Raw genomic sequence first — 6,000 nt, forward strand, 5'->3', positions numbered from 1 at the left:
AATTGGCTTGCGGAGCTGAATGGCCTACTCGTGTTCCTATGTCATAGAAACATAGAAAATAGGTGCAGGAGTAGGCCATTCGGCCCTTCTAGCCTGCACCGCCATTCAATGAGTTCATGGCTGAACATGCAACTTCAGTACCCCATTCCTGCTTTCTCGCCATACCCCTTGATCCCCCTAGTAGTTAGGACTTCATCGAACCCCTTTTTGAATATATTTAGTGAATTGGCCTCAACTACTTTCTGTGGTAGAGAATTCCACAGGTTCAGCACTCTCTGGGTGAAGAAGTTTCTCCTCATCTCGGTCCTAAATGGCTTACCCCTTATCCTCAGACTGTGACCCCTGGTTCTGGACTTCCCCAACATTGGGAACATTCTTCCCGCATCTAACCTGTCTGAACTCATCAGAATTTTAAACGTTTCTATGAGGTCCCCTCTCATTCTTCTGAACTCCAGTGAATACAAACACAGTTGATCCAGTCTTTCTTGCTATGTCAGTCCCGCCATCCCGGGAATCAGTCTGATGAACCTTCGCTGCACTCCCTCAATAGCAAGAACGTCCTTCCTCAAGTTAGGAGACCAAAACTGTACACAATACTCCAGGTGTGGCCTTACCATGGCCCTGTACAACTGTAGCAACACCTCCCTGTCCCTGTACTCAAATCCCCTCGCTATGAAGGCCAATATGCCATTTGCTTTCTTAACCGCCTGCTGTACCTGCATGCCAACCTTCAATGACTGATGTACCATGACACCCAGGTCTCATTGCACCTCCCCTTTTCCTAATCTGTCACCATTCAGATAATAGTCTGTCTCTCTGTTTTTACCACCCCAAAGTGGATAACCTCACATTTATCCACATTATACTTCATCTGCCATTCATTTGCCCACTCACCTAACCTATCCAAGTCACTCTGCAGCCTCATAGCATCCTCCTCGCAGCTCACACTGCCACCCAACTTAGTGTCATCCGCAAATTTGGAGATACTACATTTAATCCCCTCGTCTAAATCATAAATGTACAATGTAAACAGCTGGGGCCCCAGCACAGAACCTTGCGGTACCCCACTAGTCACTGCCTGCCATTCTGAAAAGAACCCATTTACTTCAACTCTTTGCTTCCTGTCTGACAACCAGTTCTCAATCCATGTCAGCACACTACCCCCAATCCCATGTGCTTTAACTTTGCACATTCATCTCTTGTGTGGGACCTTGTCGAAAACCTTCTGAAAGTCCAAATATACCACATCAACTGGTTCTCCCTTGTCCCCTCTACTGGAAACATCCTCAAAAAATTCCAGAAGATTTGTCAAGTATGATTTCCCTTTCACAAATCCATGCTGACTTGGACCTATCATGTCACCATTTTCCAAATGCGCTGCTATGACATCCTTAATAATTGATTCCATCATTTTACCCACTACTGAGGTCAGGCTGACCGGTCTATAATTTCCTGTTTTCTCTCTCCCTCCTTTTTTAAAAAGTGGGGTTACATTGGCTACCCTCCACTCGATAGGAACTGATCCAGAGTCAATGGAATGTTGGAAAATGACTGTAAATGCATCCGCTATTTCCAAGGCCACCTCCTTAAGTACTCTGGGATGCAGTCCATCAGGCCCTGGAGATTTATCGGCCTTCAATCCCATCAATTTCCCCAACACAATTTCCCGACTAATAAGGATTTCCCTCAGTTCCTCCTCCTTACTAGACCCTCTGACCCCTTTTATATCCGGAAGGTTGTTTGTGTCCTCCTTAGTGAATACCGAACCAAAGTACTTGTTCAATTGGTCTGCCATTTCTTTGTTCCCCTTTATGACTTCCTCTGATTCTGACTGCAGGTGACCTACGTTTGTCTTTACTAACCTTTTTCTCTTTACATATCTATGGAAACTTTTGCAATCCGTCTTAATGTTCCCTGCAAGCTTCTTCTCGTACTCCATTTTCCCTGCCCTAATCAAACCCTTTGTCCTCCTCTGCTGAGTTCTAAATTTCTCCCAGTCCCCGGGGTTCGCTGCTATTTCTGGCCAATTTGTATGCCACTTCCTTGGCTTTAATACTATCCCTGATTTCCTTTGATAGCCACGGTTGAGCTACCTTCCCTTTTTTATTTTTAAGCCAGACAGGAATGTACAATTGTTGTAGTTCATCCATACGGTCTCTAAATGTCTGCCATTGCCCATCCACAGTCAACCCCTTAAGTATCATTCGCCAATCTATCCTAGCCAATTCACGCCTCATACCTTCAAAGTTACCCTTCTTTAAGTTCTGGACCATGGTCTCTGAATTAACTGTTTCATTCTCCATCCTAATGCAGAATTCCACCATATTATGGTCACTCTTCCCCAAGGGGCCTCGCACAACGAGATTGCTAATTAATCCTCTCTCATTACACAACACCCAGTCTAAGATGGCCTCCCCCCTAGTTGGTTCCTCGACATATTGGTCTAGAAAACCATCCCTTATGCACGCTAGGAAATCCTCCTCCACCGTATTGCTTCCAGTTTGGTTAGCCCAATCTATGTGCATATTAAAGTCACCCATTATAACTGCTGCACCTTTATTGCATGCACCCCTAATTTCCTGTTTGATGCCCTCCCCAACATCACGACTACTGTTTGGAGGTCTGGACACAACTCCCACTAACGTTTTTTGCCCTTTGGTGTTCTGCAGCTCTACCCATATAGATTCCACATCATCCAAGCTAATGTCCTTCCTAACTATTGCATTAATCTCCTCTTTAACCAGCAATGCTACCCCACCTCCTTTTCCTTTTATTCTATCCTTCCTGAATGTTGAGTTCCCAGCCCTGATCATCCTGGAGCCACGTCTCTGTAATCCCAATCACATCATATTTGTTAACGTCTATTTGCACAGTTAATTCATCCATCTTATTATGGATACTCCTTGCATTAAGACACAAAGCCTTCAGGCTTGTTTTTTTAACACCCTTTGTCCTTTTAGAATTTTGCTGTACAGTGGCCCTTTTTGTTCTTTGCCTTGGGTTTCTCTGCCCTCTACTTTTCCTCATCTCCTTTCTGTCTTTTGCTTTTGTCTCCTTTTTGTTTCCCTCTGTCTCCCTGCATTGGTTCCCATCCGCCTGCCATATTATTTTAACTCCTCCCCAACAGCACTAGCAAATACTCCCCCTAGGACATTGGTTCCGGTCCTGCCCAGTTGCAGACCATCCGGTTTGTACTGGTCCCACCTCCCTCAGAACCGGTTCCAATGCCCTAGGAATTTGAATCCCTCCCTGCTGCACCACTGCTCAAGCCACGTATTCATCTGCGCTATCCTGCGATTCCTACTCTGACTAGCACATGGCACTGGTAGCAATCCCGAGATTACTACTTTTGAGGTCCTACTTTTTAATTTAGCTCCTAGCTCCTTAAATTCGTTTCGTAGGACCTCATCCCTTTTTTTACCTATGTCGTTGGTACCAATGTGCACCACGACAACTGGCTGTTCTCCCTCCCTTTTTAGAATGTCCTGCACCCGCTCCGAGACATCCTTGACCCTTGCACCAGGGAGGCAACATACCATTCTGGAGTCTCGGTTGCGGCCGCAGAAACGCCTATCTATTCCCCTCACAATTGAATCCCCTATCACTATCGCTCTCCCACTCTTTTTCCTGCCCTCCTGTGCAACAGAGCCAGCCACGGTGCCATGAACTTGGCTGCTACTGCCCTCCCTGATGAGTCATCCCCCTCAACAGTACTCAAAGCAGTGTATCTGTTTTGCAGGGGGATGACCACAGGGGACCCCTGCACTACCTTCCTTGCACTACTCTTCCTGCTGGTCTTCCATTCCCTAGCTGGCTGTGGACCCTTCTCCTGCGGTAAGACCAACTCGCTACACATGCTACTCACGTCATTCACAGCATCGTGGATGCTCCAGAGTGAATCCACCCTCAGCTCCAATTCCGCAACGCGGTCCGTCAGGAGTTGGAGGCGGATACACTTCCTGCAGATGTAGTCGTCAGGGACACAGGAAGTGTCCCCGAGTTCCCACATGGTACAGGAGGAGCATACCACGTGACTGAGCTCCCCTGCCATGACTTAACCCTTAGATACCCTTAAATTGGCAACAACGTTAAAAGTTACTGACTGTTATAGAATCCAGCTAATCACTTACCCCCTTGGCTGTGACGTCACCTTTCTGTTTCTTTCTACTTCTTTGCCTTCTCCCTGTAGCTGCACAAGCCTCTCGCCGACCCCGGACTCGCGCTGCTCCGAGCTCCCGCCTCTGATTGCCGCTGGGCCTTTTATAGGCCACGAACTCCCGCCTGACTGCTGCTGGGCCTTTTATAGGCCACGAACTCCCGCCTGACTGCTGCTGGGCCTTTTATAGGCCTCATCAACGCCACGAACTCCCGCCTCTGACTGTCGTGTTGTAAAATTGTTGTGAAGCACCTTGGGAAATTTTACTATGTTAAAGGTGCTATATAAATAAAAAAGTTATTATTTATTCTTATTATTGTGTCAAAGGAAAATACTGTGGTTGCTGGAATCTGAAATAAAAACAGAAAATGCTGGAAATTTCAGCGGGTCAGGCAGCATCTGTGGAGAAAAACAGAATTAACGTTTCAGGTTGATGACCCTTCGTTAGAACTGACGAAAGTTCAAAATTTACAGATTATACTTGATCAAACATGAGAAGGGAAACAGAAAGCAAATAAGATGAACAAGGTAAAAGAGACAAATGGAAATCCCGTCTGAGGGAAGAGCGGAACTTCTTCAAGGTGGGCACTGCTAGAAGAGAATGAATGAAATACTAATACCAAAGCAAAATACTGCAGATGCTGGAATCTGGAATAAAAACAGAAAATGCTGGAAATCTCAGCGGGTCAGGCAGCATCTGTGGAGAGAAATCTTGAAGAAGTTCTGCTGGCCAGCATGTAAATGGCCATCTCATACCTTGCGAGCTTATGCAGATTCCTGCAGGAGAGTTCTCCCGGGGTCCTGGCCAACATTGATCCCTCAACCAACATCACTCAAACAGATTATCTGATCATTTATCGGTCTGCTGTTTGTGGGATCTTGCTGTGTGAAAAATTAGCTGCTGTGTTTCCGACATTACAATATTTAATAAACTTTAAAAAATGTTCTTCAATTGCTGTAAAATGCTTTGAGACATCCCGAGGTTGTGACAGGCGCTATATAAATGCAAGTTCTTTCCTTCTTTGGTGTGCATTGTAGGGTTTCTAAGAAAACAGCGGTGGCTTATATTGTGGCTTACCTTGCCACATTTAAACCACAGTCCTGTAATCCAAGTTCTTCTCGTCTGTCCTAACCTGGGCGTACCTGGCATGCACTGAGCAGTTGACTCATTGAGGACAGCATGCGGTATCTAGTTTCACCCATGCGATAGCTCGGCTGTGCTCGCAATTTCATTAAACAATCAGCACGTGCTTAGCTGCGCGAAAGTGTTGCTAACCTCATCAAGTTACCAGATTCAAGTTCTGATGAAAGGTCATCAACCTGAAACGTTAACTCTATTGAATTTTCAGTTTTTATTTCAGGTTCTTAAGTTGTTTGGAACTATTTTCAGAAATCTGGCCCTCAACATTAAATCACAAATGAGGAAGGTCATTCGGCCCATCTTAATTCAAGCATCCAGTGAGATCCTAATGTTTCCTCTCTCCCTCAACCCCTTAATTGGAGCATCTACTTGTTTCTTAAATGGTTCCAGGGTTTTTACCTCCACTACTCTATCTGGAAGTTTATTCCACACATTAATTACTCTTTGTGTGAAGAAGAATTTCCTTATATCTGTCCTAAAATTACTTTTTACTAGTTTAAACCAGTTTCCCCTTGCTATACTCCCACGGTTTAAAATAATATTCAGGGTTAACTCAGACCCCTGACGTTGGAAATCAACCCCATTGGCTCCAGCACATGAATTGGCTCCAGCTCTTGTTTCTTGGTGACCAGAAATGGATGCAGTATTCAAAGTGCGGTCTGGCCACAGCAATATAAAGTTAGATCATTAATGTCTCTGACTT

Source organism: Pristiophorus japonicus, chromosome 9, assembly GCF_044704955.1.
Source record: "Pristiophorus japonicus isolate sPriJap1 chromosome 9, sPriJap1.hap1, whole genome shotgun sequence".
Classification (NCBI taxonomy): Eukaryota; Metazoa; Chordata; class Chondrichthyes; family Pristiophoridae; genus Pristiophorus; species Pristiophorus japonicus.